The sequence below is a fragment of the Oncorhynchus tshawytscha genome, linkage group LG10 (assembly GCF_018296145.1).
Source record: "Oncorhynchus tshawytscha isolate Ot180627B linkage group LG10, Otsh_v2.0, whole genome shotgun sequence".
In the NCBI taxonomy this organism is placed as follows: Eukaryota; Metazoa; Chordata; class Actinopteri; order Salmoniformes; family Salmonidae; genus Oncorhynchus; species Oncorhynchus tshawytscha.
Genome location: NC_056438.1, coordinates 34,598,886 through 34,615,059, shown reverse-complemented (window position 1 = coordinate 34,615,059; position 16,174 = coordinate 34,598,886). Strand labels below are relative to the sequence as shown.

The 16,174-nt window shown below is 40.5% G+C and overlaps 1 protein-coding gene across 9 annotated transcripts in view; it reads left to right on the top strand.

Moving 5' to 3' along the window:
• LOC112260125 (collagen alpha-1(XXV) chain) overlaps positions 1-16,174 on the top strand; it is a 337,796-nt gene that overhangs the window by 82,486 nt on the left and 239,136 nt on the right. The window lies entirely within an intron of this gene.

The window sequence follows — 16,174 nt, the reverse complement described above, 5'->3', positions numbered from 1 at the left end:
TGGAAAGATGTTGGCCTCAGCAAATCCAGAGCACAGCAGGTTTAGCTGTCATAAACGATAAACGATTTAGGAGACACCTGGGATTTATGGTAGTGCTCAAAGGCATCTGGCACGGCGGTGCATTAGTCAATTGTGTAAACACATACAAAAAGTGAAGTTACCCACACAGTCTTGGTTCGCCCTCAATTTTAAGTGTATGGATTTTGATGCAGTTGTTATGTACACATTAACAACAAGCCCAGGTTAATCCCGAGGCACTCTTTCAAATGGATACTAGGGCCTGGTGATCAAAAGAGTTGATCCTCTTTTAAAATGGAAACCATTAAGAAACCAGTAGAATTCCATTCAGGAAATCTTATGTAAAGTTCTTTTATGAGCATTTATATTTTGTAAAGCTGAAATAACCTGTTTCCCATGGCAAATTAATAAAGCTGCTTAAACGTGTGGAATCACCAGTTATAGATAAATGAATTATCTGTTTTTTGATTGGTTAATACATTGGTTGTCCAATAATAGCTTTATTGAAACAGGAAGTGACAGACAGCCGGCGTTCAATGTGGTTTGACAATTTAAGCTGCTAAAGAGTTATGTGTCTCCATTCAGTCCTTGCTCCTACAGAAATTAATCCATTGTACTCAGACCCTCTATTTACACTTTTAAGAGGTTCTTTGGGTTTTCCTGACACTATTTATGAGGGACATCAAGTCTATCCAACACTGAACACAGCTAATTTCTTAACTCACCCAAATCAAATAGTGCCATCCAAAAAAGGTGTGGGTGTCACACCCTGATCTGAGTATTCTTTATATATTTTGGTTAGGTCAGGGTGTGACATGGGTGATGTATGTGTTTTTGTACTGTCTAGGGGTTTTGTAGGTTTATGGGGTTGTACCATCTAGGTGTTCATGTATGTCTATGGTTGCCTAGATTGGTTCTCAATTAGAGGCAGCTGTTTATCATTGTGTCTGATTGGGAACCATATTTAGGCAGCCATCCTCTTTGGGTATTTTGTGGGTTATTGTCTATGTGATGCATGTTTACATTCAGTGTTTATAGCGGTCATGTTCATTTTGATATTCTGTTTTGTTTGTTTGTTTGTTTGTTTGTTTGTTTGTTTAGTGTACTTCGTGTTATTTTCGTCTTACATTAAAAGAATGGATTCACATCACGCTGCGCTTTGGTCTCCTCACTACGACGTTCGTGACAGTGGGGTTATAAGTGGAGCTGGAGTGGTTGTCTGAAAACACATCAGTTCTGATGCTCCAGTAAGGTACCTTTCATCACTTTCTGGCAGGCCTTCCAAGGCAGTTCTAAGCCTTCACTGGCCATTCACATGATTATGGAGATATTTATTGTGACCCATTGCAGCCATTGGCTGGTGCTTCACACAAAAACATGTATATCAACTTGTAGACAGCTGGGATCCATCCAAGGCCATGTATTCATGACTGACCAGCCTACCTACATGAAAAAATACAACAGTGTACTATAGTATTCACTGTAGTGTTTTGCGGACTACTGTAGTATAGTTAACTAATCGTTGAAATATTATAGTAAAAGAAAAGTAGTATATACTACAGTATTTCATGTAGTGTTTTTGCAGATTTTCTCTTCTCCCTCACTCCCTGTCCATCTCTTCATTTGAATTCCATGCTGTCACTGTCACTCAAGCTTAAAATTGTTGTCATCTATCACCCACCAGGTGCCCTTAGGGAGTTCCTCAATGAGCTTGACACCTTGATAAGTTAATTTCCTGACGATAGCTCATCGCTCTTCGTACTTGACAACTTCCCGACGTCTGCCTTTGAATTTCTTTCCAACTCTTTCTTTCCTCTCCTTGCCTCTTTTGACCTCACGCTTTCCCAGTCCCCTCCCACTCACAGGGCAGACAATACGCTTGACCTCATCTTTACTAGAGGCTGTTCGCCTACTAATCTCACTTCAACCATCCTCCACGTCTCTGATCACTACTTTGTTTCTGGTAACACTTCACTTGACACCCAGTGTCATAACACGTTATCACACGGTCATAACTACGTAATATGTCATAACAAGTGACATAACTTGTTGTAACTCTTTCATTATACATATATTTACACCTGTTGTGACACATTACATTATGGCTGGATATGACATCTACATAATTGTCAAAACCCACATTTATTCAAATGTGTTTTTTGAAGAAGTTTCCTTTCTTAAATCCTTTGTTGAAATGAATTCTTTAGAAAATACACTTTGACACTGTCAAGAAGCATTATGACCATCCTGAGTCACTTTACTTGGACTAAGAAACTACACTTTATGAAACTGTTAAGAAGCATTATGACCATAATATTGCTCGCTAGGCCTATCACGTACATGCCCTTACATCGGTCAAAAAGAGGGTGTCTTGTCCTGCTCCTGAAATCTGCTCCAGCATTTATCCCAGTCATCTGCAACAGAACATTGGGTTAGGTGTGTGTTATATACAGACTTCTCCCCATCTTAGCTACTGTTCTATCAATATGTTTTGACCATAACAGTGACCATAACAAAATTACTCCAAGCAGTTTAGTCAACTGAAGTTGCTGAATTTCCACATTCCTCAGTTTTTTATGTAGGCTGGTGACCTGCGTGATCAAGTAAGCCACCTCAAGCCTATAATTCTTAAGCAAACAATTGGAACTCTGAGTGATCCAGTTTGTCCCGAAACAAAGCGATGTAGATACAGCTCCTGGAAACGTTTGTTTACTTCTCCAGGAAAGGAGAGCTCCATTGGAAAAATTAATCTGGGACTAACTTCGTTTGCTTGATGGCTAACGTTAGCAGCTTAGCTAGTGGCTCTTTCAAGCAGACTTTAACCTGTCAGTAAAGCGGTATTCCGGGATAAGAAATAGCGGTCCTAGCTGTTTAAAGTTAACCACATTGCGGAATCCATGCAAAAACAATTGGTATTTATGTTTAACGAAGATTGGTTATGTTTTAGTTCAAATAAGAAAATGATTGTTTCCAATATACAGTTTCAGCTGTGCACTCTGATGGCAGGAGAAGCCTGGATTCTCCAGTAGGGCGCCATATCACAACCACGTTATGACCCTGGGTGTCAAGTAAAGTGTTACCTTGTTTCATTTTCTGTCTCCCTCTCCTCCAACCCTAGCCACTCAGCCCCTACCCAGAGGGTAATGAGCCTTCACAACCTTTGCTCTCTCTCTCCCACTACTCTCCTCTTCTATCCTATCATCTCTCCCTTCTGCTAAATCCTTCGGCCTCTTCGACCCTACTCTCCTCCCTTTCCGCATCCTATGACTTGCACTGTCCCTTTTCCTCCCGGCCGACTCAACCCTCATCTCCTGCTCTCTCCAGATGAAATCCTGCGACTAGTGAGGTCCGGCCGCCCGACAACCTGCCCGCTGGACCCCATTCCCTCCTCCCTTCTCCAGACCATCTCTGGAGACCTTCTCTCATTCCTCATCAACTCATCCCTGACCACTGGCTCGATCACTCTGACATCAAAATGGCCCGAGTTGCTTCCCTCAAGGAAACAACACTTGACTCCTCTGACATCAAAAACTACAAACCAGTAGCCCTTTCTTTCCAAAAAACTTGAGCATGCTGTCTCTGTACAACTCTCTCACTATCTCTCTCAGAATTATATTTTTGACCCTAACCAGTCAGGCTTCAAGACGGGTCACTCAACAGACTGCTCTTCTCTGTGTCTGGAGGCTCTCCACTTGGTGTGACTCTGGACAATACTTGTTCTCTGCAAACATCAAAGCAGTAACTCAATCCTTCAGGTTCATGCTCTACAACAACATGGAGTACGACCTTTACTCACACAGGAAGCGGCACAGGTCCTTATCCAGGCACTTGTCATCTCCCATCTGGACTACTGCAACTTGCTGTTGGCTGGGCTCCCTGTTTGTGCCATCAAACCCCTACAACTTATCCAGAACGCTGCAACCCACCTGGTGTTCAACCAACTTGCCTATGGAGGAGCAAGGGAGGGGCAGTTCCTCTATCTTCAGGCTATGGTCAAACCCTACACCCCAACCCGAGCACTCCGTTCAACCACCTCTGGTCTCATGGCCCTCCCACTGCTATGGGAGGGCAGCTTCCGCTTACCCCATTCCAAGCTCTTCTCTGTCCTGGCACCCCAATGGTGGATCCAGCTTCCCGCTGAATCTAGGATAGCAGAGTCCTTGCCCATCTTCCAAAAAATATCTGAAACCCTACATTTTCAAAGAGTATCTTAAATAATCACACAGCACCCCCCTCACAACCCCTGCTCACCCCTTTTGATAAGTGTCTGCTAAATAACTCAAATGTATATGTAACAACAAACTATTGCATTTAATCCTGTGTATTTATGCATGCCTTCGACAGCTAAGATACAGTATATGGCCTTGCCATCGTATAAAAAAGTGTCTGAAAGCCAGCTGGGAAGGTATTTTTTTTATATCAGGGAATATATTACAAATCAGGAGTAAAACAGTGTTAGCATGTCAGCTTCTCTCCTGACTGTTTTGCTGACATGCAGTAGGGAGAGAACCACATTTTCTTGGAGGACTTTTAGTGCAGCTCGCACCAATAACCCTTCGTGACAATATTCTGAAGAATACCCAGCTTTAAGTGTTGATTTTGTAGTAGAATAGAAAATAAAGTGAAATGTGCAGACCATGATCAGTCTGTTTTTTATATCTTGGACCCAGTATTCTGACTGGAAATGTAGCAGTTTGGTTCAGTTCAGACTTGTCACCTTTGAGTTAGATATAGTGATGTACTACTAGGGTTGTTCTTGAATTACAATGGCATTTGGGAATGGTATTTTTACATTTTTCTACTTTTTTTTACATTTGTGTACATCTTCCCATTCTAAATCAACTAATATGGTAGCATAATGACTTTAAAGAATGTTGACCATTATGATAACATTGTGCCACTAGTAGGAGTAGTAACACCAATGATGGTAATGCCAATGAGATATTTTCACAGCTGCTCAGACTGTTGGTGCTTTTAAAATATATTGATGCATCAGTCTAAGTAACAAAATAAAAAAATGCCCATCAGTTTAAGCTAGAGATATCTAATTCCGCCTCATGCAGCCTTCCACATCTACGGTGGGAGCTGGCCAAGCTACAGCGGTGTTTGTCAGACCATGAACATCCTGAAAATCATCTCACAAAAACGTCTAGCTTCCGAACAGTTTGACCTACAAACTAAAGTGACCATTCTACGGAAAGATGAGACTCTGTGTCATGGGACTCGTCTGATGGTAACCCATACAAATTAATGGAAGTATTGGAGGTAGTTTTGTGCCAACAAAAATAAGGGGTTAAATATCTGTAAAAAATATTTCCTGAGCTTTCTTATATCTCCTAGATATAAGAGTTTGCGAATGTGTCCATTAGGCCTATGGATAAATGTTTTTATTAGCATGAATTAGATTGAGCAATAAAAGCCCCACATGTATTCCATAGGCTTGGATCCTCAGTATGCGCTCTTGCAACAGCTGCATTTTTCACTGGCTGTCCACTGGTTTCAAAAACGATGATTGACAGGCAGCTTAAACTTCTTGAATTGAACCATTATTGGGTTCAAATACACATTTAGATTTGTGAACAACCATCCACAACAACCACAATCTCGTTTTTCTTTCCCCTTTTTTCCCTTTCTTCTTTCCCTTTCTTCTTTCCCTTTCTTTCTTCATTCCTCTGACCCTTGGACCTGGAAAACCTATTGGTTTCTCTTGGATCACCATGGTTCAGGTATGTCACGTCACTGTTTTTTGCACCCCTAACTGGTTTTGAATGATTTCAGACACTGATATACAGTCTTCAAAAACTATTCACAGCCCTTCACTTTTTCTACATTTTGTTCTGTTACATCCTGAATTTAAAATGGATAAAATGTAGATGTTGTTTGTCATTGGCCTACACAGAATACCCCATAATGTCAAAGTGGAATTATGTTTTTATATTTTTTAGAATAATAATGAAAAGCTGAAATGTCTTCAGTCAGTTAGTATTCAATCCCTTTGTTATGGCAAGCCTAAATTCAGGAGTAGAAATGTGCTTAACAAGTCACATAATAAGCTGCAATAATTGTGTTTAACGTGATTTTTGAATGACTACCACATCTCTGTACCCCACACAAAATTATCTGTATAGTCCCTCATTCGAGCTGTACATTTCATAAAAAGAGTCAACCACAAAGACCAGGGAGGTTTTCAAATGATTCGCAAAGTGCACCAATTGGTAGATGGGTAAAAAAAAAAAAAGTAGATTTTGAATATCACTTTGAGCATGGCAAAGTTATAAATTACACTTTAGATGGTGTCACTACAAACTCAGTTGCCGGAGAGGAAGGAAAACCGCTCCGGGATTTCACCACGAGGCCAATGGTGACTTTAAAACAGTTACAGATTGTAATGGCTGTGATTGGAGAAAACTGAGGATGGATCAACAACATATACTAACCTAATTCACAGAGTGAAAAGAAGGAAGCCTATACAGAATAAGAATATTCCAAAACATGCATCACGTTTGTAACAAGGTCCTAAAGTAATACTACAAAACATGTGGCAAAGCAATTCACTTTTTGTACTTAAACAAAGTGTTATGTTCGGGCAATTCCAATACAACACATTACTGAGTACCACTCTCCATATGTGTGACCCGCCACCTGAATTCGGTCCTATGTATTTTTTTTTTACATTGGATAAAAGTAAAGACTAAGCATTATAAATGGTATATCATAGACTGCAGTTGAGGGACAATTGGAAAGTAATTCTGCTTTGAAAACTTGTCACCCCACTTTTGAGAAAATGGCCCTTGAATGTTTTGGTACATCTACTGGAGAGCTCTTCTTTGTCTACACCCATTCAACATTGTTCACACCCTCTTACGCCTTAGACCCTCCCACCTCTTTAGGGATTGACATGTGAGGCCATGTGCTAAACAGAATGAGTAGTTTAGTTTAGTTAACCACCAAAGATTTCATGATTAAAAGTGTAGAAAAAAGTAGAGAACATTTAATCTCATCCTTGGCCTATATCCTAATCTGGTTTTGGTGCAGGTCATGTTCTTCACATTGCCATCACTGGTAAACACTAAATCAAATACAATTTAAGTGTATTTGTCACATGCACAGGATACAGAAGGTGCAAATGGTACAGTGAAAAATAGTGTCCAGATGAAAAATATTGTATAAATATTTTATAATTATTAGATGACGTTAACCCAGACACACTTGTCTGGGTAAAACAAATGCTATAACAACACCCCAGCCACATCTAGTTAAGTAAATGGGTCACTATTGTCAAGATATCTTCATGAATGACCATAATCACCCCCAGACACACCTGGCTAACTTGATGGGTCATGTAATAATCTGGCAAAGTAGTATTTTCTTTAGACATGTAGCTAGCTAAACAATGAACTGGCATAATCCCAACATATACTACTACCAATACAAACATTGTCATAGCTGTAGTATGAATCAAATCAAAATGTATCAAGGTTGATGCATTTTTTGTTTGGGGCAAATCTGGTTTTAAAGTACTTGAAACAATGCATTTGGTTGACTCGGTGAGGCTTGAAAATGATGAGCAATCGGCAAAGGCAATCAACATTGCTCTAATCACAGTCAGAACACACTTGAAGAAACTTGTGTGGACCGGTCGGGAGTAGGCCTAGGCTACTAAGTAACTGCGAGTGAAGAGCAAAATTATCCTAACATTTCCAAATAAAAATAATCTGATTTATCAAGACCAGTCCCCATGCTCTGTCATTCAGTGATATTTATTCCCTATTGTCCTGCTGATAGTTGAAATAAACATCTGCATTTTGAAAGAGTATTTGTATCATTATTTTATTAAGGAAAGCATAAATACTGTACAATATATGGTTGATGCGACATTCTGCGGTTGCATGAGGTTTGGAGTAAAACTTTAGAGTACTTAATACATTGCAAGTTGATCCCCTCCACCTACAGAAGCCGAGCTATTAGACAATCCTTTGTAAAGGTTGAAGAGTCTATTGTTCTGCTAATAGCCCACCCTTGAAACATTGTTTGCAGAATTCACAGCTTGCTATGCTTGTTTTCTCTCCCTGTTCTTAGAGGGAGAGAAACCAAGAGTGCACCGCCCGGACAGCCAAACCCTCCCCTTACCGGGTCGACACTGGGCAAATTGTGCGTCACCTCATGGGTCTCCCGGTCGCAGCCAGCACAGGTATCGAACCTGCATCTGTAGCAACGCAGTTTGCACTGCGACGGAGTGACTTAGACCGCTGCGCCACTCGGGATGCCCCATCCACAAAATGTTTAATGTTGATCAATTGTGTTGCACAAAGTATCAAAATACTACTTAAACAGGACTCTTAAAGAATTTAATTTAAATGTTAATTTTATTTTTTGATCACAGAAACCATGAGAAAATAAGGAAAACTAAATAATGAAATGTTAATTATATAAAGCAGCCCGTGTAATCATCTGCCAGAGAGTAGCCACGATCGACCCAAGCAATACATTTGGGCCAGATAACTCACCGGAATCGGACCGAGCCCGATCATCATCAAGAGATATGCTGGACCCTATGTCAGAGAGGGGTTTTTGGGACCACATCGTGTCTATTGTCCTGCTAATAGCCCTTGTGAAAACAACATGTTTTCAAACACATTCATTCAGATCAAAGGCCACTAAATTCCTGGTGGATAGGCTACATAGTAGAGGTCGACCGATTTATGATTTTTCAACGCCGATACCGATTATTGGAGGGCCAAAAGAATGCCGATACCGATTAATCAGCCGATTTTTAAATATATATTTTTTATTTGTAATAATGACAATTACAACAATACTGAATGAACACTTATTTTAACTCAATATAATACATCAGTAAAATTAATTTAGCCTCAAATAAATAATGAAACATGTTCAATTTGGTTTAAATAATGCAAAAACAAAGTTTTGGAGAAGAAAGTAAAAGTGCAATATGTGCCATGTAAAAAAAGTTTAAATTCCTTGCTCAGAACATATGAAAGCTGGTGGTTCCTTTTATAGGACTATTTCTCTCTATACGATTTGTATTTCATATACCTTTGACTATTGGATGTTCTTATAGGCACTTTAGTATTGCCAGTGTAACAGTATAGCTTCCGTCCCTCTCCTCACCCCTACCTGGGCTCGAACCAGGAACACATCGACAACAGCCACCCTTGAAGCAGCGTTACCCATGCAGAGCAAGGGGAACAACCACTCCAAGTCTCAGAGCGAGTGACGTTTGAAATGCTATTAGCACGCACCCCGCTAACCATTTCACATCGGTTACACCAGACTAATTTCGGGAGTTGATAGGCTTGAAGTCATAAACAGCCCAATGCTTGAAGCATTACGAAGAGCTACTGTCAAACACACGAAAGTGCTGTTTGAATGAATGCTTACAAGCCTGCTGGTGCCTACCATTGCTCAGTCAGACTGCTCTATCAAATCATAGACTTAATTAAAACATAATAACACACAGAAATACGAGCCTTAGGTCATTAATATGGTTGAATCCGGAAACTATCATCTCAAAAACAAGAAGTTTTTTCTTTCAGTGAAATACGGAACTGTTACGTATTTTATCTAACGGGTCGCATCCATAAGTCTAAATATTGCTGTTACATTGCACAACCTTCAATGTTATGCCATAATTACGTAAAATTCTCGCAAATTAGTTCACAACGAGCCAGGCAGCCCCAACTGTTGCATATACACTGACTGCGTGCAATGAACGTAAGTGACACAATTTCACCTGGTTAATATTGCTTACTAACCTGGATTGCTTTTTGCTAAATATGCAGGTTTAAAAATATATACTTCTGTGTATTAATTTTAAGAAAGGCATTGTTTATGGTTAGGATGTTTATGGTACAGTCGTGCAACGATTGTGCTTTTTTCACAAATGCACTTTTGTTAAATCATCCCCCGTTTGGCGAAGTTGGCTGTCTTTGTTAGGAAGAAATAGTATTCACACAGTTTGCAACGAGTCATGTTAGCAGGCAATATTAACTAAATATGCAGGTTTAAAAATATATACTTGTGTATTGATTTTAAGAAAGGCATTGATGTTTATGCTTAGGTACACATTGGAGCAACGACAGTCCTTTTTCGTGAATACGCACCGCATAGATTATATGCAACGCTGGACACGCTAGATAAACTAGTAATATCATCAACCATGTGTAGTTAACTAGTGATTATGACTGATTGATTGTTTTTTATGAGAAGTTTAATGCTAGCTAGCAACTTACCTTGGCTTCTTACTGCATTCGCATAACAGGCAGGCTCCTCGTGGAGTGCAATGTATTCAGGTGGTTAGAGCATTGGACTAGTTAACCGTAAGGTTGCAAGATTGAATCCCCGAGCTGACAAGGTAGAAATCTGTCGTTCTGCCCCTGAACAAGGTAGTTAACCCACCGTTCCTAGGCCGTCATTGAAAATAAGAATGTGTTCTTAACTGACTTGCCTTGTTAAAAAAAATTGGCCAAATAAGTGTTCAAAAATACCGATTTCTGATTGTTATGAAGACCGACTAATCGGAATGGCCGATTTCAAGTTGACCTTTACTACATAGTGCTTTGAAGTGGCTGTAACATCACTGGCTTAGTTAGCTTTTCCATGCAAAAAGTGAACACCCTTCCGAAAGTGAAGGTTTGAGGATGGGTTCTAGAGTGTCATGGGCCTTACGTGCAATTTACACTGTGGCTTTCGGACATAGTACAAACAAGATGCGGCTCGGCAACACATTCTCTCCTGCGGTGTATGAGTGTTTTTTATTCAATAATAAGCATGCTTTATGCAGTAATCGAGGGATGGCGAAGGGAGTCGGCCTCGGTATATTGGACTCCACACCAACCCTGTGTATTTCTCCTGAAGTATTCCATCCTAGAATGCAATAGCAGGATGGTAATTTTAACTGAGCACCACAGAGAATAAAGGTTTAAAATGTCAAGCAGGATAGAAATGTGCAGTGGCAATGGTAGGAGGGCTTTTTTTAATGCCTACGTGTACTACTAAGGGATCAAACGAAAATACTTTTTATCCCTGGCACTTAATTTCAGTGCTTTGCCAGCCATCCAAGTAGTTAACTGCACTAACTCAGGGCAATCAGAACCTTAATCTCAATCTGCCTGATATGGTAATTATGAGGAGATTGGCGTAATGCATATGATCCCTATAAGCAGAGAGTTGGCCTTGTGCTATTCCGGTAAAAAATGTTTCAGGATGAAAAAACCTTTTATAGCGATATGGTTAAATGTTTCACTCCAAACTCATAAAGTAAGAAATATTAAACTGAGTTGATAGGGTACACAAATACAATTAATGACAAAGCTCCCAGTCAGAGGGAGGCAGCTGACTGGGCTGCGGACAGGAGATAACCCGTGTCTGTCTGGCCTCATTCCCCCCCGATGTGATAATGAATGCCACCTGTTGGGCTGGGGCACTCATTACACCCTGGGATGTAAATCAATGATCAGGAGAGAGGCATAACTGGGCATGCAGGCTTCACATGTAGCCAGCACATGTATCTACACCTGGCACTCACTGGCCATGCTTAAGCACTGAGGGCCAGAGACAGACTAGAATAGTAGGAGCGATGAGGCCAAGGTTAGAACAACATCTGTTTCACTGAGAGAGGGATTGACACAAGGCAAAAAAGAGAGAGATGCAGAAAATGACAGGTTGCTGGTTGCTAGGTCTTTAGTCTTGCCAAATGTGAATTCTGGGTTAGGGGTTTTGCTTTCCAGCTTTTGCAGTGTAATTTCAATATCGCCCCATCTCAGCGTAACTTCAGCTAGTTCATTGACCAATTTATGTTAGACTATATGATGCTTTGATAACTAATCCTTTACTCAACCTGCTTCATATGACCACCATGAACAAAACTTGTCACAGAGATGCAGAAACTGTCTCCAGTGCCACAGTCATTTCCTGAAGGACATCTGTTTGCTTACCCATGTTGTAAACCAGCTCAGTTGAGGAACTCCAAGTGATGCATGTCTGCGGTTGAAAGATGAGGACATGGTAGGGGGTTAGAGGGTGCAACACAGTGGGCAGTGGATGTGATCAGGGTGTGGGTGACAAGATAGGTCTCGTCTCTGTCGAATGGCCATGGGGAACACAACATCCTCGGCTCTCCTGGCTTTGAAATGGGATGCAGGCCGCCGGCATTTGCATGCTGGGCCTTCTGTCCATATGCCACAGCCTTTGATCAGACACAGTTGTCGCGTCAGTTGCTTCTGTGGGACAGGTTATTTTTAAGGAGGGGAAGGGGAGATGTGTGGGTGTACAGCAGGGATCATCAACTAGATTCTGCCCTGGGATGATTTTTTTCTTGAGCAGAGGGCTGGAACGAATGACTAATTACTAAAAATTTGTAGAGTGGAAATTGACAGCAAGAAACCCAAACATATATCATATTTGACTAAAACATAATAATTTCAAACCTTGCTTACGTTTGTATTTGATGCGTGGGTATACTTTGGAACAGATTTCCAAAATTGAAATCACTTTTTACATTATTTTATGTCCAACAATAAAAAAAATGTAAATGAATTTATAGAAATCTTGGGAGGCAAAAATAATAAATCTGTGTGTGTTCTGCAGTATGTTAGGCATGCTAAAGCTCCCATATACCCTCAAATGTGCATTTGGATACATTTACCAAAAAAGTCAGATAATGTGAAGCCAAAAAATAAATGTCATTCTTCTGAAGTTCACCCATATTGATTTCAGTAGGGCCTTCAGTTTGTCACACCATTCACACTGGCTGGAGTACCATTTGGATTACCAGACAGAAACTAGAAATGCACAGATAAATTGACACAACATATATTTTGTATTTGTATTTATTATGGATCCCCATTAGCTGCTCCCAAAGCAGCAGCTACTCTTCCTGGGGGTCCAGCGAAATTAAGGCAGTTTATACCATTTTAATACATTCACAGATTTCACAACACACTGTGTGCCCTCAGGCCCCTACTCCACCACAACCACATATCTATTGTACTAAATCCATGTGTATGTAAAGTGCGTATGTTATCGTGTGTGTGTGTGCATGTGTCTGTGCCAATGTTTGTGTTGCTTCACAGTGCCCACTGTTCCATAAGGTGTTTTTTTTAATCTGTTTTTAAAAAATCTAATTGTACTGCTTGCATCAGTTACTTGATGTGGAATAGTCCCATGTAGTCATGGCTCTATGTAGTACTGTGTGCCTACCCTGGGTGACATGCATATTATTAATATTAGCTCTCTGTGTACATCCAAGGGCCAGCCGTGCTGCCCTGTTCTGAGCCAATTGCAATTTTCCGAAGTCTTTTTTTGTGGCACCTGACCACACGACTGAACAGTAGTCAAGGTGCGACAAAACTAGGGCCTGTAGGACCTGCCTTGTTGATAGTGTTAAGAAGGCAGAGCATCGCTTTATTGTAGACAGACTTCTCCCCATCTTAGCCATTACTGCATCAATATGATTTGACCATGACAGTTTACAATCTAGTGTTACTCTCAACTTGCTCAATTTCCACATTATTCATTACAATATTTAGTTGATGATTCAGGTTTAGTGAGTGTTTTGTTCCAAATACAATGCTTTCAGTTTTTAACTTATTCCTTGCCAACCTCTCTGAAACTAACTGCAGCTCTTTGAGTGTTGCAGTCATTTCAGTCGCTGTAGTAGCTGACGTGTACAGTGTTGTCATCCGCATAAATAGAATCAAAGTCAAAGTCAGTGGCATGTCATTAGTAAAAATTGAAAAAAGCAAGGGGCCTAAAGACCTACTCTGGGAAATTCCTGATTCTAACTCGATTATATTTGATAGGTTTCCACCCTCTGTGTTCTGTTAGACAAGTAACTATTTATCCACATTATAGCAGGGGGTGTAAAGCCATAACACACGTTTTTCCAGCAGCAGACTATGATCAATAATGTCAAAAGCACCTATGTGCAATTACTCTTTCTGTTAAGAGTGGTTCCCCTTGCCTTCAAAGGTACATCATGTCAATTAGTCATCCCCTGTAATAAAACAATTACTTTGATCTCTCAATGTTTCATGGCAATTACTTTTAACGCCATGTGACTTCCCCTCACTGTAATTCTACGGTGCGCATGCCTCCGATAAATAAAGTGTAAATGCGTTCATTAGTATGCTCTCTGTCCTTTTCACCTCAAATCCATAGTGTCATATTGGGCAGAGCAAGTGAATTAAAGAATGTCTCCGGGCCGTGTTTATGGTTTATTCAGAGAGGACCAACGGCACCGATTGTTTACGCGGTGGGATGAACGTACGCGGTGGATGAATTTACGCATTACTGCTTTTGCCAAATCCATGACTGACACGGCTCAGAAAGCTGAATGTACCGCTTAGTTCATAGAACTGTGGCTGATAGCTGATATGGCTGACCATATCTACCTGGCATATTACATCGTTTATGCAGCAGCATATAAGACATTTTTGGACTTATCTTGTTGTGTGCGGCGGTCCTCTGTTGGCAAATTTTGTCATCAAAGAAAAAGATTTACAACTCCAAGTTGGATGACTGTTCAAAACTAATTTTCCCAGTCTGAATTCCCAGTTGCAATGATTGCGGTTAGCCACTGTAACGGATTTCTTCCAAACAACTCATTGTTGAATTTGAGATTTCCAACGTGTTGTGTAATGTTTATGTCCAATGGCCGATGAGCACCGATACATTTTATCTATATTTTCTCTTCATTATTTCTCTTCATATGACAAGGATTAAAAAGGATTTGCCAATGGACTTGATTCACAATGATGACTGCTAGCTAAGATTGTGAAAGTAAGATGTTGACATGATTAGTCCAATCAAAGCTACTGTACATAAAACGTGATTTGACGTCATTTCTGTGGCCAATGACCTTGAGCCTTCTTGGATGGGCACTTGTTAATATACAGTTGAAGTCGGAAGTTTACATACACTTAGGCTGGAGTCATTAACTTGTTTTTCAACCACTCCACACATTTCTTGTTAACAAACTATATTTTTGGCAAGTTGGTTAGGACATCTACTTTGTGCATGACACAAGTAATTTTGCCAACAATTGTTTACAGACAGATTATTTCAATTATAATTCACTGTATCACAATTCCAGTTGGTCAGAAGTTTACATACAGTAAGTTGACTGTGCCTTTAAAAAGGTTGGAATATTCCAGAAAATGATGTCATGGCTTTAGAAGCTTCTGATAGGCTAATTGGAAGTGTACCTGTGGATGTATTTCAATGGGAAAATCAAAAGAAATTGGCCAAGTCCTCAGAAAAATAATTGTAGACCTCCACAAGTCTGGTTCATCCTTGGGAGCAATTTCCAAACGCCTGAATGTACCACGCGTACTATTATTTGTATAGATGAACAAGTATAAACACCATGTGACCACGCAGCCGTCATACCGCTCAGGAAGGCGACGCATTCTGTCTCCTAGAGATGAACGTACTTTGGTGCAAAAAGTGCAAATCAATCCGAGAACAACAGCAAAGGACCTTGTGAAGTTTCTGGAGGAAACGGGTACGAAAGTATATATATCCACAGTAAAACGAGTCGACATAACCTGAAAGCCCACTCAGCAAGGAAGAAGCCACTGCTCCAAAACCGCCATAAAAAAGCCAGACTACAGTTTGCAACTGCACATGGGAACAAAGATTGTACTTTTATGAGAAACGTCCTCTGGTCTGATGAAACAAAAATAGAACTGTTTGGCCATGTTGACCATTGTTATGTTTAGAGGAAAAAAGAGGGAGGCTTGCAAGCTGAAGAATACCATCCCAACCATGAAGCACGGGGGTGGCAGCATCATGTTGTGGGGGTGCTTTGCTGCAGGAGGGACTGGTGCACTTCACAAAATATGGTCGCAAATGGGTCTTCCAAATTTTCAATGACCACAAGCATACTTCCAAAGTTGTGTCAAAATGGCTTCAGGACAACAAAGTCAAGATATTGGAGTGGCCATCCCAAAGCCCTGACCTCAATCCTATAGTTAATTTGTGTGCAGAATTGAAAAAGCTTGTGCGAGCAAGGAGGCCTACAAACCTGACTCAGTTACACCAGCTCTGTCAGGAGGAATGGGCCAAAATTCACCCAAGTTATTGTGGGAAGCTTGTGGAAAGCTACCTGACACATTTGACCCAAGTTAAACAA